The 21,043-nt window shown below is 39.0% G+C and overlaps 1 long non-coding RNA gene across 2 annotated transcripts in view; it reads right to left on the bottom strand.

Annotated features, from left to right (window-relative positions):
• LOC121487937 overlaps positions 1-21,043 on the bottom strand; it is a 109,738-nt gene that overhangs the window by 20,188 nt on the left and 68,507 nt on the right. Inside the window, exon 2 of one of the 2 annotated variants that reach the window (XR_005986944.1) lies at positions 12,682-12,778. The exons of the other annotated variant lie outside the window; for it this stretch is intronic. This is a non-coding gene — a long non-coding RNA (uncharacterized LOC121487937). The remainder of the gene's footprint in view (positions 1-12,681; positions 12,779-21,043) is intronic. 2 annotated transcript variants of the gene reach the window in all.

Below are 21,043 nucleotides of genomic sequence, written 5' to 3'. Positions count from 1 at the left end.
CAATATAGGATGTTCCAAAAAAGACAAAATTATAGAGATAGAAAAAATGTTAGTTGTTGCCAGGGCTTAAGGAAGAGGGAAGGATTTCTAGGCAGAGCACAGAGGATTTTTAGGGCAGTGAAACTATTCTGTATACTACAATAGAAATATCATACATTTGTCAAAGCCCACAGAATGTGTAACATCATGAGTGAACCCTAATGTCAACTGTGGATGTTGGGTGGCAATAACGCCTCAATGATAATGTGTTACATTGGGGCAGATGTTCATAGCAGGAGAAGGAGGCTATACATGTGTTGGGGAAGGGGTATCTGGGAACGTTCAGTTATCCCTTTCAGACAAGATAATCTTTGAATATTTATACATGTGATAAGTGTTAGGAAAGTTTAGAGCTCCAAAAGCAGATATGTTAGGGGAGAATGATCCTAATCCTGAGGGACCTGGGACTTTATGGTTTCCTCAGAAAATGTGAGCAGTTAAAGTTGAAGGAGGATTTAACCAAGCAGAGGGGTCATTTGACAAAAAACCCAAAGCCAAGTACATTTTTCTCTAATCTTATTTTACACTAAAACCAGGGTTTTAAAAACATTTGTATAGTGCTTAATCTAGTACTTAGGTCTGGGTTTCTAAGTATTGTTCTCCATTCCTTTAAGTGCTAATTCCTAATTCCAGGGTGGGTTACAAAAAGTACAAGAGGAGCCTCCTGACAGCTTGTGCCAGAAAGGAAACAGTCAAGTACACAAACAGAGGAGCCAACCCCAAGGAGCTATCATTGACCAAGTTTGCAACAACCTGAACTTTAAGGAAAATGATGGCAATGGATTAAAAAAAAATTGGGGGTCTCTAATAGCACTTGAGGGGAAGAAAAGGGAAAGTTCTTCTTTTAAAGAAATTGACAGGTAATCACTGTAGCCGAAAATAGGGTGAAAATTACCATTTTTCAACTTCCAAACTAGTCACAATTCAGCTACAGTTCCCTCATGGATACATAAAAACTGTGGGTCAAAATATATTTGGGGACAGAATGTTCACAAAACCCTAATTATTATCCCCCAAATACTTATTTCAACCAGAAAAATACACCTTTACGACAGAGATGCCCAGCAGTTACCCTTTTAAAAAAAAATTATAACTAGAAAAAAATCTTCTTAATCTCTACCTTCTTAATCAAGTGATCAAAGTTGGTATCAGAGTGTTATAATCTGCCTTCTAAGGTCTTCAAAACATTAACATCCTGAAAAATAAAACATTTAGTTTTAGGAAGACAAGAACCTCCAGTGAAATAACCACCAAATATAACCTTGGCTGGATCCTGGGTTGAAAAATAATCATATAAAAATCATGAAGAGGACCATTAAAGAAAGCTGAACATAAAGAATATTCGCTCTACAGAATCACGAGCTTCCTCTGTGGTGTTTATGGTAGCGCAGTTATAGTGAAAAGGTGATGTTTTGGTGATACACACAGAAAAGCTGTGGAGGGCACCATTGATACAACATTCAAATATTATCAACTGGTGAATTGTCCAGAAGGATGTTTGGATATCCAGTGAGCTATTCTTTCAGTGTGTCTGCAGGTTTGGTTTGGAATTTAAGGAGAAAAGGCTAGGAAAGCTGAATATAAATACGACCACTTCCCACAGAGAAGGAAGGAGGAAGGCAGAGAGGGGGGAGAAAGAGATGGAGAATCCCTACAGAGTACTGTATTACACGTCCCCCCTCTTAAATCTCACAAGGACCCTGAGCTGAGGAGGCACATTATCACCATCTCTACTCCAGAGATGAACAAACAAAAACTCCAGGCAACACAGCCTGGATGGGACACAGCTGTGACTCAAAATAGGGGTTTATCCTTTCCCCTCCATCTGAAATAGCTCAACTGACATTTCCAAGGAGTAAAACTCTTCGCCCCCTTCCCTTCCCTTTGATTTCTTCCTATGAGAAACATGGGCACAAACGTCAAAAGTTGATAGCTGAATGGGGATAGAATAAAAGTCAACAAACTTTTATCATCAACAGAGTCCTATTACTCTTCAGTTATGTGTATTTAGCAAATCCCTAAATAACAGACACGGAGAAATGCTCTTGAACCCTGATTAAAATACTGTTATTTTCCATCACCATGACATAAGTGTGCAGAGAGGTTTCCAAAAAGAGTTCAAACAGTTTACTGCTTATAACATCCATCTTCTTTTGTAAATGTGAATCTATAATGGCTATCTGGATTTATACAATTTGGGATGGATTCCCGTTTTGTTTATGTTATAAAGGATAGTGCTCTGCTCTGCACTCTATATAAAAGTCTGAGCCTGGAACATGGATTTATGAAGCCTTGAGCACAAGTCCTCATGCTCACGTGATCCTAAGCACGTTACTGCCCTCCCTTGGGCTGCAAAAGGAAGAGGTTGAAGATGCTAATCTTAGATTCTCGTTAGTGCTAAAATCCTGTGCGTCTGAGCCTTTAGCACACATTTTGGTTTTCCATTGACCAACTAAGAATTCAGTTTGAGTATTGGTCTGACTCAATTTACATTTCTCCATTACATGTTTAAATAAAGTATCCATTCATGTAATTTATTTTAGACAGGTTTCACTAAACACGGCTTTTTTTTTTTAGCTGAAGTTAGCTCAGAGTCCACTAGATGGCAATCTTGCCCATTTTTCTTCCAAGACCTGCAGGGCCCCCTTCTTCAACATTTCCAGAAACACATGCTACTTGCCACAGAGGGCTCTGCTCCAGCTATTGTGGATTCACAGTACGATAACCCCTCTGAGAACTCAGTGCCATCCACTTTATTTTTTAAATCAATAATCAGCATATAAAAATTCTCCTTTTACATCTAATATACAGCACTACCCTTTCAATTACAGTTAAATACTTAATAATAGTCATTGAGAAAGAAAAATCAGTAGGGAAATCTAAGTGCCTCTAGTGCTTATCCTGTCTATACTTCTTTAATTTCCACTCATAATGATTTGCTGGTGAACTCTGAAGAATCCCTAGTTTTTCCTCTTAAAGCCCTCACAGAGCTGGAAAACAGAGATGCTAACAGCACCAACAGGCGGTTGAAAGGGACATTTAACTTGGGATAGAAAGTAGGTTAAAATCCTCCAGCACTGAAGCTCCACCTGGCTTAGTTGGTAGAGCATGCAACTCTTGATCTCGGGGTTTGAGTTTGAGCCCACAAGGGTATGAAGTTTACTTGAAAAAAAGAATCCTCTGGCATTGCATAGGAATACATAGCTCTGCCACTTTCAGACTAGAAGACAACAGGTTCAACCTCCTGAACCACAGCATCCTTCTCTGTAAAAATAGGTATAATTAGATACCTAACTGATGTTACTTAATTCTCATAAAAATCCTGTAAGTTCTTAGAACAGTGCCTGGAAAAAACCCAAGTGCTCAATCAACAATAATTACTACTGCTGTTCCTGCTCCTATTCCTACTTAAAAAAAAAAAAAAAGTTTCATAATTATAATCATTGTTAGAGCTAATCATAATATTGCTAATCATATGACTGGCCTAATAACTATTAAAGTAGTACTAGGATGACAATTAGTGACCTCATCTACCTCTAACAGCCCCATTAGATAAATATGCAACTATTCACACCTAAGGATAAACTAAAGCTCAGGCAAATCTAGTAACGTGGTCTAGTCACACAGCTTTAGGAGATAGAGCTAGAATTCTAATATAAGCTCTCTGACCATAGAGCCAGGACTTCACCCCATAGACCACAATTGGTCTATTGTGTAGAGAAGACAGAGAGTGTGACCTCCAATTCATAGTCCTGCAGAGTTTCAGGGGCTTGCTGAGGTAATATACAATGTTAAGTGCACACCTGCTACTAGATATCTAGTCCTTTCACTCTTAACAGAATGACTTTTATATTAAACCAGCAGTGCTTAAAGTGTGCAAACTGATTTGACTATTAAACTCTTTTGCCAAACAAGATCTCGCGTGCTCCACATTCTATGGAATACACTTGTGATATAATTCCATATGCTGATGCTTTCCGTAAAACAATACTGACCTTGTCAGTGTAACTGGTACATTGACCACCACAGAATTCTGGGGTGATTATTGCTGACACCCCAAAACCCTGCTAAACATTTACATAAATAGTAATAGGGTGGTGATTTCATTCTATGCAGCCTCAGAAGTAAAACCGAATGCAACACAGTCGATGGAAAAGAAATCTCAAGACGGCAAAGCCAGTGAAAATAGTGTGTTGGGATAAGTATTCAGAATTGGTGTTGACTATATTAAAATTCATTTCAGTGGTACTGAATCATTAAATCACAAATGCTCAGACCAGGAAATCTGCTCAATGTATTCTTCTCTCACAAAAGAGGTGTTCTCTCGGTAAGCCAGAAAGATGCTATAGTCAACATTTTCTTTAAAAAGCCAGGAATCAGATTTGCCAGGTTATGTGAATATCAAAAAAAAAAAATTCATAGTACACTTGTACAGCCAGGAAGTGCATTGCTACTTAATCTAAAATTTCTTGCTTAGAAGTTTGAGTCTTTGGTGAAAATAGGAAACGTTTCCATTCCTTCCCTATGCACTTACTTCCGTGTATGTATCATCCCACTCACCCCTCTCAGCTCTTCCTCTCCTTTCCATCTTTGCTGTCAGCTGTGGCTGCATGTCATCTAGTCCTTGATCTGTGTCATAGGCAGTGGACAGGGATCAGAGGCAATTACAAGTGATTGCCATCTTTACTGGTGCTGCCTCAATAACATCATACAAGGAGCTCCAATTTACATCCATGGAAACTTTCTTCCCCCTTCTTCACACATTATACCCATCTGCTCCAAAGCTTCTTTTCTGCCCCAACTCACTCTCAATCTCACTAAAACTTTTGCCAAATCAAGTTCCTTCATGACTGTATTCTTTTGCCCCTGTCCTTGCATTTCCAACAAATTAGTTTCTTCTATCCCTGGTTGGTTTTCTCTCCCTGGTTCACTCTGTATACTCCAACTGCTTCTCTTTCCATATCTACCTCCTTTCGCAAAACAGATTACTGAGACCTCAGGAAGAGCTCAGATACTGAGATGCCAAAGACAAAATTCTCTGTTCTTAGTGAAGAGCTTCTAAAATCTTGCAATTTCCTGTGATAGGAAAGATAAAAGTGCCATTTTCTAGGTTAACAAATGACTTTTGGAAATCCCTTAGATAACTAAGGGCTTAGCTGTCCTTATGTCTCTTTGAACCAAAAAAGTAACATCAATTTGAATATGCTTCCTCTGTCTTTCCTACTCCAAATTGAGTGTACTTCTCCATCAATCTTTCTTATTTTTATCTTCTTTCTTACCTCCTCCATGATTCCATAGCTTTTTAACCCCATTTCCTCCACCAGCCTCCTGATAGTCTTTCTCTGTTCTGCCTGCCTATTCCTCAGGCTTGCTTATGGTTCCCAAAAGCACAGTTAAAGATGTTCAAGGTCCAGAGAAATAGGCTGACTCATCCTCAAAATGTGAAAGAAAGGAAAGAATGAAGGAAAGACAGAAGGTAGGATGGATCTTTTGGTAAAAGAGCTAATGCAACCTTCAACATGCAAAAATATGCCTTATGTCCTCATTGTTTCCAAAGTACAGAAAAAATTTTGAACAAAAGAATGTTTTTTCAGTACTCCACTTTTTGCTAAGAAATGCACCTCTTGAGATTTGAAGCAAATGGGCTTACAAGACACAGTCTGAGTATCGATATCTTTTCCATCCCACCCTGCACAGTTGCCTAGTAACATCTAAGTGAGTATTACCAGCTGTACTGTAAATCCATTCGGTCTGACCCACCTTCACAGTATTGTAACTCTTCTCCTAGGAGATTCAGACCTTGGGCTAGCAACAGTTCTGATCCAGTTATTAAATACCTCCTTTGCAAGTGAAGATGATAAAAAATTCTCACACAGTACAAAGAAAGCATGTCACTATCAGCTCAGGAAGATAAGGGTGGGTTGAAGCATTACCGCCGAACTCATTTAAACTGAGTCACTAGCTTTATCTCAAGCAACTACTCTTTGAGGATTTATAGGAAAAACAACTTTAAACAACGGTATAAAAGAAAGTGAAGCTGATGACCCATTATTCTGACCTTATATTTTACTGATGAGGACAATGATGTTCCAGTAGGAAAAGTGGTGTGTCCAATAGCACACAAAATAAAGTCAGTGATGGCAGTAGAGAATAATGTCTCTATTCCACTGCAACAGCTTGCTCAAAACCATCTCCCTCAGCTTACTAGTGAGTGTTCTGGGAGGAAGGCAAAAAAGAAAACGATTTCTTGATTAAAGATTTTGAAGAAGTATGGGAAAAATGAAGTTAACTCTAGAGCTCTCAGAATAAATTAATCTGCACTGTGAATCTCCAAATGGAAATCTACTGGATCTGTTCCCTGCACTTATTTGGCCACAGAGCAATCCTCTCTGCATCTTCTTTTAATAACATCTTCTTGACCCAGTAATCTGTGAAGTGTGCCTTCCAACCATATGTAACAATGTATCCCCTTTTGATGAAATTGACCAAACCTATCCACCATTTCCCCTTTGTCCTTTCAGAATGGGTTGTCCACAGGCAGACACTTTATGAGATTTGGTCACTTGAGCAGTCGTTAGTGTGGTACCTACACCACATAATGGGATCTCTCTGTCTCTACTGTAACTTCTTTTCTCCAAGCCACTGTCTTCTCTGGACTGATTTTTTCCCCCCTAAGATCTGACAGGTTCTACTTTTGATCCTCTGAAACACATTTTCTTTTAACATTTATTTATTCATGAGAGACACAGAAAGTGAGAGAGAGAGAGAGAAAGAAAGAGAGAAAGAGAGAGAGAGAGAGAGGAGAAGAAGGCTCCTTGCAGGGAGCCCGACATAGGCCTGGCTTCGGGGACCCCAGGATCATGCCCTGAGCCAAAGGCAGACAATCAGCAGCTGAGGCTCCCAGACGGCCTGAACCACATTCTCTACTCATTAACCACTGTGGGATTTTCAAAATCTAAACCACAGCGGTTACTCCCTGCTTTAAATCACTTCCCCCTAGGGCTTCCCAAGATCTTCATTGGGACTCAGGTTTGGTGATCAAATTCCTCCTCTTTTTCTGACCTCCTCTTCTACCAACCTTCCTTTTGTTTGTATTGCCACAATCAACTTGTCCTTTCTCTTCTTCCTTGATCATGATAAGCCTATTTCCAGCATAAAACCTGTATTCTTGCTGGTGTCTGACTACTCCACTCCATCCCATATCATCAAGTGGCTGATTGGTTCTTTTCTGTGAGGCCTCTGTTCAGATGTTACCTTCTAACAATTTCTTTTTTTCTGATCCCATCTCTACTGCATATCTGTTTTGTTTTCTTCAAGGCACATATAATTATCTGCAGTTATTTTTGCTATCATTTTATCTTCCATGTCCTCTACAAGGGCCTCAGTTGTGTTATTTATCACTGGAATCTCAGGACCTAGGATTATTTCTTGCACATACTGGTATTCAATTAATACTTACTAAATAATCAAATACACGCAATGACAGCACTTTGCCCTTCAGGGTTCTCAGAACATGGGCACCTTGTCAAAACTGCACATAGTTCATAATGTTTACATGTAGTAAAAAGAAAAAATAGGCATGTTATAAACAGGAATGTTTAAAGAATTATTTACTGGGTGTGAAAAAATTATGTATGAGAGACTGAGCATGGTTTTGCTAAAATCAAAATATTTTTCTCCTCAAGAATAACAATTGTTAAGAACATCTCAGTTCAAAAGTTATCAGAAAATGTTCACTTGTGAACAAAAGACCAAGAAAGGCATAACTGTACTGCAATTGAGGAGGAAAAATCTTACCTCAGCACATGCCACTCAGTTTGATGACCTTAGGCAATCCCTTTTTTGCTCTGAGCCTCATTTTCCTTATTTGTAAAATATAAGACTGGACCAAATGATACTCAAGATCCACTGCAGCTTCACATTCTGATTGCTGAAGTCAGAGGTTTAGGACCCAAGTCAACTTGATTATAATATCCAGTGTTCTCTAACTCTCAGAAATCTATTCTTTTTTGAGCTCTGAGGAATAAAGTCCCACTTCATCTCATTCACAAATAAACAAAATTCCCAGGCTAAAACAGAGAATTAACCAATAATCATATAATAGATCTTTTTTTTCACTAATACCAGTAATTACTGAGCACCTAGAATCAGGCACTGTTCTGTCTTGACAGAGCTTTCATTACCCTGATTGATGAGATAGACAGTAAGGTACATAAACAGATCTTAAGTAGATAATGTTAGGTGCTAAGGATATAAAATAGAGCATGGGGAGATATTAAAAATGTGTCCCAGGCAGGATTAAAGTTTTAAATAGGATGGCCAGGGATCCCTGGGTGGCGCAGCGGTTTGGCGCCTGCCTTTGGCCCAGGGCGCGATCCTGGAGACCCGGGATCGAATCCCACATCGGGCTCACGGTGCATGGAGCCTGCTTCTCCCTCTGCCTGTGTCTCTGCCCCCCTCTCTCTCTCTCTCTTTGACTATCATAAATAAATAAAAATTAAAAAAAATAAAAAATAAAAAAAAAATAAATAGGATGGCCAAAGCAGGCTTCACTGAGATGGTTGTGCTAAGATCTAGAAGAACCAAGAGAGTGGGGAATAACACTCTAGATGGAGGAAACAGCAGGTATCACTATCCTGAGGCAGGAAGGTACCTGATATGTTCAACCAACAGAGAGCTCACCACTGTGGCTAAAGCAGAATGATCAAGGGAAAGAGTAGTAGGAGTGAGCTAGATGGGATAATGTAGGGCCCTTGTGGCCATGATAAAGACATTGACTTTTACTGTGAGGTTGATGTATAGCTACTGGAAGATTTATACTAGAGACTGTATTTTCACAGAATCAATTAGTCTTTTGTAATGCAAATAGAATGTGTGAATGTGTGTTTAGTACATGGTAAGGTCTGGAGAGAGTCTAATTATAGGTTATTGTGATAATTCAAAAGAAATAATGGAAATGTCCAAAAAGGTTACAGGGAGGAAAAAGGTGGAAAATAGTCCAAGTCTGGAAATAATTTAAAGGTAGAAATTTGAGGATTTGCTGAGAAATCTGATGTGGGCTGAAAAGAGTTAGATTGCCTTATATTAACCCCTGACTCATTTCCATAAAGGGTGAAGATAATACTTGACCTATTTTATGATCAAATATCCCTTTCTCTTCTAAATAATCACAGTACTTAATCAGAGTTGTAAGATTCTGAAGCTAGAAAGAATCATACAAAATGGTCTGGATTCATTTGTGGAAATTCTACAGAAGTGACAACTTTCTGGATATCCCAGTGACTCCCTGTTCTATGCTTCCAATATGCTATGAACTTCAGCTTCTTTACCTCTGGGTCATATCATGTTCACAATGCCTTGCCTCCCTTATGTTTATGATCCTTAACTAAACAAACCTAAGTTACAGGCCTAATTCCTTGAGGCAATGCTTTTTTTTTTTTCACTTCAGAAAAGAGATAAACATCTCTACATACAAGAATGTGAAATACCAATGTGCTGGGTTTTATTTTCTATCCATGGATTAAATATATATAGATATATTTATTTCCAATACTTTCTGACCCAATACCACAAATGTGTTTCCTGGAAAAAATTTACAACTACTACTGAAAAAGCAAACTTACACTACCAGAATAATAGCTCCCAACCTGGTGAATTGTGAGAATTATCAAGGCATCCTGCTAAGAATGTGAATCTGTACCTCTGACCTGGTGAATTACAATCTCCAGCAGCAGGGCCCAAAAATATGTATTCATGACACATCTTCTTGGTGATTCTGATATCCCTCCCAATTTAGGAACCACTAGCTGAGCAACTCCGTGTTTACAGATCACTGCTAGGATTGTTGCTCCAATGAGAACAATAACCTGGATTATTCTCACATGATCCATTTGCCACCTGTTTTGATCAGAAAGGCACTCCTGTACTTGCCCTATTCATAGATCCCTTTCCAGCTCCATCTACCCCAATCTAGTTCTGGAACAACATTCGAGTGGAAGGACATTTAGTCTCCAAAGTGCTAGACAAGAGGTCAGAATAGGACCAGAATATTTTAAAGAGACCTTATCTTTTCATTAACAGTCATTAGACATGTAGGATCTTATTGGGGTGATGATAATGTTCTAAAACTGATTTAGGATATGGATTTTGGATTTAGGATTATGTAAATTTACTAATTTTTAAGTAATCATTTCTTGGGGATCCTGGGTAGCTCAGTCAGTTAAGCTTCTGCCTTCAGCTTAGGTCCTGAACCCGGGGTCCCGGAATCAAGCTCCACATTGGGCTCCCTGCTCAGCAGGAAGTCTCCTTCTCCCTCTGCCCCTCACCCTCCTTGTGTGAGCTCTAGCTCTCTCTCTCGCTCTCTCTCTCTCTCTCTTATGCTCCCTCTCTCTCTCAAATAAATAACAAAATCTTTTTTAAAAAATCACTTCATTTTGTAAATGTTGTGAACTAAAATGAGCCAATATGTAAACTCTTGCCTTAATAACATTATATGTTAGAAAATGAGTCCCATACTCTGTAACTGAAGAGTACATGAAACTGAATATCAGTCACAGGGATTGATTACAAATTTCAGGGGGAAAAATGGAATTCTTATCTTAAGTCAATGCCAAACTTAGGTCCCTGATAAGATATGTCCACTTGGGATAAGGATATCTACATAGATGTGCTGGAACACTTTAAACCCCCAGATAACCTTATACTCTCTGGGCTCATAGAAATGGCAAGTATTCCTCTTGCAGGATGACTGAAAAAACTCTAAATGGGGCAGGTGCCTTATAATACAATGTTGGTCTTCCTCAGAATCTGTTCTCACCCACGTTCTGGGCACTAGACCAAGAACTATAGTCACATCTTATTGTGATCCAACTGGCAAAGTTATGGATGTGCTAAAAGAGAAGAGGAATTCTAAGTCAATGAAGCTATAATGAAGCTATAAAGCTGGTCTACATATCCTGCAGGTATCTAGACACTATGCTTGGGAGTAGATCTAGTGCTAGACCAAGGTGGGAGAAGGGTACAATATAAAGTTGAGTAAGGGATGATTTGTTGGTATGGGTCACTATTCTCTAATGATATTTAATGGTGATTTATCATTCATTGCTCACTGATAATTGACTGAAACATCAAAACCAGAGTGGGCATAAATAAGGAGAGCAATTAACAGCAAGTTAAAACTGGCAGGCACAGGGGTGGGACATGGCCTGACCTTCAGGGTTTTATGGAGATGAATAAGAGAACATGGCATTCCTGAAGAAAATATAATTGGGCACCCCAATGGAAAGTCATGATCCCTGACTAGTTTTCAGACCCATACTTTCTCAGGACCCATTGACTAAAGAAGAGGCCAGGTCCCCAGGAACAACATACCAGGAAGCACCATGGCAAGTGGATACAGTGATTTCAACTAGTCCTCCCCCAGAAGGACCTACAGCCATTCTCTTGGGTAATATTATACTGGAGAAGAAAGACTATCCAGTTATTTCAAGGGCTGTTAGATATAGGGTCCAAGTTAACTAATGATGATATCCAAAGAACTAAAGCACCATTAGAGCCCTATGGAGTTCTAGCCCAGGTCTCTTTCACAGGACTTCCCCTGCGGACCAACTGGTGGTCATTTCTCCAGATCCCCAATGTATTATTAGAATGAACATAACTAGGTGGTAGAAGCTGTACATTGATTCCTTTACCTATAGGGGGAAAACTATAATAGTAGGACAACCAAGTAGAAGCCACAGATCTACTCCCCATGTCTAGCTAAGATGCTATAGAAAAAGCAGTATTGCACCTAGATGGAATGGTAGAGATGAGGGCCACCTTCAAAGACCTAAAGGGTGCAGGAATAACAGTCTTTTTTTTTTTTTTAAGAGTTTATCTATTTAATCATGAGAGACACAGAAAGAGAGGCAGAGACAGGCAGAAGGAGGAGAAGCAGGCCCCATGCAAGGAGCCTGATGTGGGACTCAATCCTGGATATCCAGGATCAGGCCCTGAGGCAAAGGCAGACATTCAACTGCTGAGCTACCCAGGCATCCCAGGAATAACAGTCTCTATCATAACCCATATAACTAATCAGTCCAGCACCTGAAAAGAAATGGGTGGATCATGGAAAAACAGTGAATTAAAGCAATATTAACCAAGAAGAAACCCCAACTGGAGCTTCTGTGCTGAATGTATACTAAAACAGGTAACTAAAGATTTGTATATGTGTAAGTAGTGAATGAATTCTTCCCCACATTCATTAGGAGGGCCATGCAGCTTATGGCCCTGGGTTCCATGAATCCTACCACATACTTCCAGAAGCTGCCATCCCAATAGAATGATGAAATGGCTTATTAAATACACAACTCACACAACTAATGTGCCACTTAGAGATGCCACCTGTGAGGATGGAGGGCTGTCTTTCAGGATTCTTTCTATTAAACCAAAAGACATTTTATGTAGGCTTCTTCCAAACTGATCACTTAAGGAATAACATTGGCTAAATTAACATTAAAACACGACTCTGTTCAAGGGGTGAAAATTACTTTTATAGCTATAACATTATTATGAATCACAGCTATTTCTTTGAAATGGAAAAAAAAGGAATTCAATGAATATTCTAAGAAACCAAAGAGTGAAAGAATGAATAAGACTTCTCACCATCATTCCCAGTGAACCGCTGGAGAATATGCACTTCTATATCCACAGCTTCAGGCTCTGTAATTCTAGGTGTGCTGGTTCCCAGAGGGGGACACTTCTGGCAGCAGACACAGTGAAAAAATCATTAAATTTAAAGCCAAAGTGTTACTTGGTTACTGTCAATACACCAGCAGCCACAGAACAGAGTTTTCCTACTGTCAATTAACCCTGACAGTTATGAGAGGTAGGACAGCTATCACTTAACGAAAACAAAAAGGCATATGTTCGACATCCAGATTATCTGTTGGGTCATCTCCTGATACTCTTATGCCCACTTTAACTCTAAACGGGAAAGTAGAGAAACCACGGCCTGATACGCAAATAACCAGGGAGCTCAGACTGCTTAGGGAAGAGGGTCTGAAGCATCCTAAGGTAAGCTGCCAATACCTGGTAAGTCCTGGCTGAGAATGAAAATCATCTAGAATGAGGTGGCAGAGAAGGGGAGGGATAAGTATCCGTCACAGCCTCAAGACCAACTGTAGCAGCTCTGGAGTTCATTCTGCTAATTTTCCCTTGAATATTTCCCTAGGAATCTTAAATCCAGAATCCTGGAGAATCTGGGTGGATAAAATGAATTTTATGTGAGAAGTGGATGTGAACAATGCAAGAGGTGGGACATTGCAGTGCCCCGTATTGACTACTTTAATGGGTTGGCACACCCAAACCCCAGACTGTGGCATTGGTTGAATGCTCACTGTCACTCTTGTCTGGAGAACTGTTCTCAGTTGACAAAAGCAGCCTTACCCAGAAAATTATGCACATATCCCCTTCTGGTGGTAGCCCACAGTCAATGGCTCCCTTATATGTGATAAAAGAGGCTAGCCTTTTTGCCTCATAGTAAGACAACTCTGTGGCAACTTATGTTCCAGAGATCCCCCAGGTCCCCATAGACAAGACCATGATTAGACTTCACCCAAGACCACATTATTTCTTTCTTACTTCTCCTTTCTTTAATATGTATCAGTCTCTCCTTTATGTTTGTCCCTGAATCCCTGCCTGAGGCTGTTTCTACACAACATATCCTAAGACACTATAAAAAAAAAAAAAAAGGTCTTATTTGATCCTCATACAGAAGAAGTCAAGGAATAGGCAGTCTCAGGCTACAGGTATGGGAAGAGCAAGTCAGGGACCCAGGCTACTTCTAACCTTCTCACCCTTCCTTCTTAGCTCATGGCTGCTGCCACGCTGCTGCCATCACATCCACATTTCAGGATGAAGAAAGGAGGGAGGGATATAAGCTTAAGAGTATACCTCACTATGCTTAGTCCTGCTTACCAGTTTTCAGAGAGGTACTATCCAAGGACTTTTGTTTACACTGAGTGTCCCCTTACCCCCAACCTATAAAAGACACGGGAAAGTGTAGACTCTAAGTTGGGCATATTGGCACTCCCAAGAACAAAGTCTGTTAGAGGGGAAGAAGGAAATACAGATTCTAGCAGTTTCTTTAACAGATCTTAGCTAGGATGATCAAGTTTGGAAAGGGAATCCAAACCTTCTCAAGGGGTAGTTCCTTAAGACCACCTTACAAGAGCCAAGTGATCGAGAAACATGGGGTAAAGAGTAGATATGCCCGGTAGAAGTAAAGTAATATAGTGCAAGCCAGGCAGAGACAGTCTGGGAACTTTTAATGCATTCACTTCTCTTAATCTATAGAAAATCCTGGTGGAGGGAGAGTGGGTGTGCATTTTTTAAGTCACATTTTCTCCCCCTCTAGCCATGTGCTCTAGGCTGTGAGTAGAAGTCACAGTATCCAACCTTAACAAAAATGCTCAGGGCTCCACAGAATTTATGGTTTATTTATTATGCAATTTCTAAATGGTCAGAATCATCCACAGTACAACCAATTATCATACAATTAAATCTCTATTGAATAATTATCAGAGACATCTTGTATCTTCCAAAAAATCTCAGTGAGGATGGGGAAAATAATCACAACAAATTTATGGTGAAAATATAAAACAAAAATGTTAACTCTAAACTGTTTGGTCCCCCTAATCCCCAAAGTTACATAAAACCTCAAGGATAGGTGAAGAGACAACATATAAACATGTTTTTCTCAGTAACTTCACTGCCATTTATTGACTTTGAAAACCTCCTGTCTTCTATAATTCTACCTCTTTGGGTCCTAATAAGCTATTCCTTCCAATTGTATCACTTACAAAATAATTATATTGGCTATAATTCCATTATAAAATCATTTAATGCAGCATGTAAAATCACTTTTATAACTACAGCACAATAGCTTTGTGAAATAGAAAAAAGAAAGAATACAATTCATATTCTTTTAAGAACTAAAGATAAAGTTAGTAAGTGACTGTCTAGAGGACAGATGAACAGAATACTAAAACTCCCTGGTGCCTATTTTCATGCTTGAGTCAAAAAGATACATTCCCTCACCCCTTCCTTTTCCTCCTTTCTTCCCTTCCCCCGCCCTTTTTTAAAAGATTTTATTTACTTATTCATGAGAAACACAGAGAGAGGCAGAGACAGAGGCAAAGGGAGAGCAAGCTCCCTGCAGGGAGCCCGATATAGGACTTGATCCCTGGGCCCCACAATCAGACCCTGAGCCAAAGGCAGACACTCAACCACTAAGCCACCCAGGCATCCTACCCCCTCCTTTTCACTTACACCTTACTTCAGGTGGGAATCTGCAATTGCCTCCAGTGTTCATTTTCTCTTTCAGTAACAGAATTGCTTGAGTTTTCACTAGGAATATGGCTGCCCATGTTGAGGAGCTCTTTCCCAGCTTCCTTACAGTTAGGTGCCAGTGCTCACACAAGTTTAGAAGCAATGCAACACTTCCAATCATGTCCTTAAAGATGGAGCTGCTTTCTTTGCAGGTTCTTTGTCCTCAATGCTGGGAAATGATGATTATTGAAATTCTGGAAGCCTGAGTTGAGGATCATTGAGTAATACTACTAACCTCAGACCATCACCTCTGAACTTTTATGTGCAATATAAGAAAAAAAAAACCCTCCCATATTATCTAAGTCACTGTATTGGATAATCTCTTTGCCCCCTACCTAATAAATTCAACGTGGCCCCAGATTTTAGTTAATCAGGAGCCCCGCTCTAAGGCTCATTTAAATTAAAAGGAGTTCAGAGGTGAGGAACAAGAAAGCAAGGAAACCAGAAATCATGTCCCAGGAGGTACCATTTGAAAGTCATGGGGATCCCATAACTAAAGAAAAAGGTACTGGGGTACCTGGGTGGCTCGATCGCTTATATTTCCTACCCTCAATTTCAGTTTAGGTCATGATCTCAGCACACTGAGATAGAGCCCCATATCAGGCTGTGCTCAGTGGGGAATCTGCTTGAGATCCTGTCTCTTCCTCTCGCTTTGCCTCTCCCCCTCTATAAAAAAAAAAAAAAAATCATTATAAGAAGATAATAGCACTTGTGCCCTGCTGTATCAAAGACGTAAAGTAGGATTAATTTGCAGAAGTCCAACAGAACAAATTTTAGCCTCATTAAGGGATAGGCCTTCTCACAATCACAATAATCCAAAGATATGCAGGAATGCCCTAGGTACCAATGAGTCCCATGTCACCGGAGGTATGCAAGCAAATTTTGACATGATAGAATGTAGAATACAAATTCAGGATCCTGACTGTGCCAAGTCCTAAGTCTTGCTCTGACAATCACAAATTGCTATTTCTTAATATTTATAAGCCAAGCCATCATTTGTAAAATGGGGTTAGTTTTAATTTTTACCTAATGGAGTTGTAAATAACAAGAGAAAACGCATATAAAAGACTTTCCAGTGGAGATGCTAGGTGACCCTATTTGCTGGGGATATTAAAGTAGGATTTAATCATTAGATGGGGAAAGAAGAAAGGATGGTCATAATAAACAGCCTGTGATTCTGTGATTATAAGGTATTTATTTCCCTTTCAGCATGTATAAGCATAATGCTTAATGAAAAAGGCTGGCTAGCAAACCAAGTAAGCAAATCATTCCTCCCTTTGTGAGTACCACATGTTTAAGCAATAATTAAGTTGTGTGACCCTCACTCACTCCCACTTCCCAGCCCACACCCACAGGAACGCTCTGAAAACTTCAGCACCTTTGTGGTATGGAAGAATGAGAACTCCTGGAACACTGCAGACTATATTCCAATTTAGACTCCTATTTGGTCCAAACTTCAGAGAAAGGGAATCTAAAAGGCAAGAGTGATCCATAATACACAAGGAACAATACCTGAGCATCAAGCTAATGGTGTTTGGGTCTAATGACTGACACTAACCTTCAGATCTTGAACAAGTTGCCCCCTCTTTGGAATTTGTTTCAAACTCTAAAGTACAAGGGGACCAGGAAAGATAATCTAAGTGTCATTTCAGGTTCAGAGACCTAGTATTTTATTTATTTTTATTTTATTTATTTATTTATTTATTTATTTATTTATTTGTTTATTTATTTATTCATGAGACAGAGAGAGAGAGAAAGAGAGAGGCAGAGACACAGGCAGAGGGAGAAGCAGGCTCCACTCAGGGAGCCTGATGTGGGACTCGATCCTGGGTCTCCAGGATCACGCCCTGGGCTAAAGGCAGCGTAAACCACTGAGCCACGCAGGATGCCCCAAGACCTAGTATTTTAATTCAAAGAAGTAAAACGATCTGCTTCTTGGAAACCTGGATCACTCCTGTAAGTTCAAAGCTCCTGAAGCCCAGGATATATGATCTACAATAACTAGGGGAATACAGGATACGTAACCCCGTTGCTTAATATAATGAACCATTGTGAGCAGATAGAAATAATCCATTTTCACAAGAGCAGTAGAGTCATGAGTAAGGATATGGGGGTCTTCTAAATTTCAAAAGTTATATATCTTAGAATGAGGGCAAGACGTTTTTCACAAAGAACCAAAAGACACCAGTCAGAGAAAACCACTATCCATAGTACTCAACAGAGATTAAGAATATAGCACATAGAGTGATCTATTAAACCGAAGTTTAATCCATGCCCTGCCGCATGCATTTTTGTTGATCTTGAGGTGATTTTTCAGGCCTCGTTTTCTTTTCCTGAAACGGGTCACTCAATTGTTTTTTTTTTAATTTTTAATGACAAATGAGGTAATAATTGTAACATTCTTAGCACTTTGCCTACCATCTTACCTATTTGAGGGTAGGCACTATAGAGTATCATATTCAATGGTATTCCCCAAAGATAGTCCTAACATGGTACATAACAAGTATTCAAGAAACTTTTCTTTAAAGATTTTATTTGAGAGAGAGAGAGAGAGAGAGATCATGAGACAGGTGTGGGGGGGTATTGCATGGGGCAGCAGACAGAGAGGGAGAAGCAAACTCCCCACTGAGCAGGGAGCCTGATATGGGGGCTTGATCTCAGGACCCTGAGATCATGATCTGAACTAAGGCAGACACTTAACTAAGCCACCCAGATACCCAAAGAAACTCAAAAAAATGATTCCATGTGCCCAAGGGTCAGCTGAGCTGCCCACAATGATGAAGTCTTCTCACCCTCTTCTCTAATTACCTGGTCACCTCTTTGACCAGGTTTAGAAAAAAAAAAAGAGAGAGAGAGAGAGAGATAGCATCACTTTTCTTACCATTCTTTTCTTCTACACCTGATTTTATGTAGTCTAACCATATTAATTGCATATGCATGACCACTGGGCCCCAATTCAGATGGTGCAAATTGACCTCACTGTTCTTAGTCACATTCAACGTTTCCTGCCTTATGATACTGAAATTTTAGAGCTTTGATCTGGGGGAGGTTAAATAGATTTTTCATTGTAGACATTGATGGAATTCAGCATAGGCAGAATCAAGCAGCTAGGGCAGTAAAATCTATAAGCAATTTGATAAGTCATTAGAATTATAACAGACTCTCACCCCCAAATAGGGTACTAAGAACACTTGGTTTGTAGGTATATTTTCTACCAAGTCAATCACCATTTATGAGATTTTTATGCTAGTTTGCACAGCTGGAATTTTACATAAGCCAATTCAGACATAATTCTGCCTTGGGAATCAAGGCAATTATAACAATAATACCAAAAGACTACTTTTTAAATAATCAAGATCATTGTTATAATTACTTAGCCAACAAAAAAGAACACTTTAAAAGTAGCAGGTGTTTATAGCCAGGATATTATTAAATATGAATCCCAGAAGGATACATTCATAGGAGAATGAACAATGTGTTCCATTAAAAATTTAGTAATTTGTTGACAAAGTCTGCAATAAATGGTGTGCTTCATGCAAACCAAATTCTTTTTGCAAAAAGTTTAGGAATTTTTCTTTTCATATCTCTGTAAATATTGAAAGAAAAAGCCTATTTTTTAAAAAGTTTCCCAAAAAAGAGGTACTTGTATATGAATTATTTTAAGTTCCTATAAAGTTATACTTATTCCTTACAAGGCTGCTTCCCTTCATGAAAATACAGAAATCCTTTACTATTAGCTAGACCTATATATACTGCTAAGTATGATAGCCATTAGTCACATGTGGCCACTAACCATTAACATATGTAAAACTGAGGATTTTTAGTATTACTTTATTTTTTATTAATTTAGAAACCGAAGCAATCTGAGCTACTTTTCCACTAAGCATAACTTCATAATTTCCATAATACTACATTCCGCTTTAACTGCTGAAAATTTAGCATCCAAATAGAGCTATAAAGTATAATACACACATCAGATTCCAAAGCTAGAGTAAACAAAAATAAGGGAAAACATTTTACTAACAAATTTATGTTATTTGTTGAAATGGTAATATTTTACTTATTATAATGATACATTTTATTAACACAACTTTTTCTTACTTGTTACTTTCATGTAGCTACTATAAATGTTTTATTATGTCACATAGTTTATATTTCTATTGAATAGTACTGGTCTAGCAACCTAGAAATACCTACTTACTCTCATTCTATTTTCTGTAATGCAGTGAAGTTTACATTTGTAAACAATGGACCAAAACAAACAAAACAAAACAAACTCACATTGTTTAAAGAGGAGGCCTAGACAGAACTCAAAAGCAAGAAGGAATTGGAGGGAAGCTGGCCCTTGAAAGAAGGGAACTACTTTGGAAAACACTCACATTTATTAAACTTTGTACTGTGGGCATTCCGTACTCTGCAAGAAGTCAACCATAATGAATTGAGAAGTCAGAGCATGGAGTTCAGATCTACCAGGGAAGCTAGAAAATGAAGGGAAAAATCTAGGAAAGGGGTAGAGGGAAAGCCTCTAAATCTGTGTATGAATATACCACTCAAATCTTTGGCTCCCATTAGTGCTTGGGAAGTGCCAAGATTTACAGTGTAAAACAATAGCTATAAAACTAAAAGGAGCTCTGAGATCTCAACTTCTGCCCACTGCAAGAAAGACAGTTTGGTACTTAATTAGACTGCCTACTACAACTAAAAAGAACATTCTGTAGAAAACAGAATCAGAGTCCCTATAAAGTTTCATTAAGAATATGCAGTACACTTAGTAGGCTCACAAAGAGACAGGAAAATGTCAATACTCCTGAACCTAAAATGTTCAAGATGTTGGAATTAGCAGACAAGGCTTGAAATAATCTACAAAATCTAGGTTTTCAAATGTTAAGGAAAATATATCATAATAAAGAGGTAGGGAAAGTAGGCCAAAAAAATAAGTTTAATGCAAGAATAAAATAAAAATTCTGTAACCGAAAAGTAAAATATCTGAAATGAAATTTCCTTGAAAGTCTTAAAAAAAGCAAACTGGAGAGAGCAGAAAGGATGGATCAGTGAAATTGAAGGTAGATTATGTTCAGAAGATAATCTGTCTACAGATAAATAGTCTATCAATATAAATTACTCACTCTGAAGATTAAAGGGAATCAAAATTGAAACAACAACAATATAACCTCAGAGGCTCATGGGACAATATCCAATGGTATAAAATATATGTAAGGGCATCCATCCAGTAACATACCTGCAAATATTTTGAACATTCCTAAAACCCACTGGACTTTCTGTAAGAAGTGTGGCAAATACCAACAAAATGACACATACAAGCAGGGCAAGGATTCTCTGTATGCCTGGAAAGTGATATTATGACCCCAAGTAAACTGGTTATAGTGGGCAAGAGGATTTTCTGGAAAAAGACTAAAACTACAGGGGATCCCTGGGTGGCGCAACGGTTTGGCGCCTGCCTTTGGCCCAGGGCGCGATCCTGGAGACCCGGGATCGAGTCCCACGTCAGGCTCCCGGTGCATGGAGCCTGCTTCTCCCTCTGCCTGTGTCTCTGCTTCTCTCTCTCTCTCTGTGTGTGACTATCATAAATAAATAAATAAAAATTTAAAAAAAAAGAAAAAAAAGACTAAAACTA

The sequence above is a fragment of the Vulpes lagopus genome, chromosome 3 (genome assembly GCF_018345385.1).
Source record: "Vulpes lagopus strain Blue_001 chromosome 3, ASM1834538v1, whole genome shotgun sequence".
Lineage (NCBI taxonomy): Eukaryota > Metazoa > Chordata > Mammalia > Carnivora > Canidae > Vulpes > Vulpes lagopus.
Note: the sequence above shows the minus strand (reverse complement) of the source record. Positions and strands in the feature narration are given on the sequence as shown.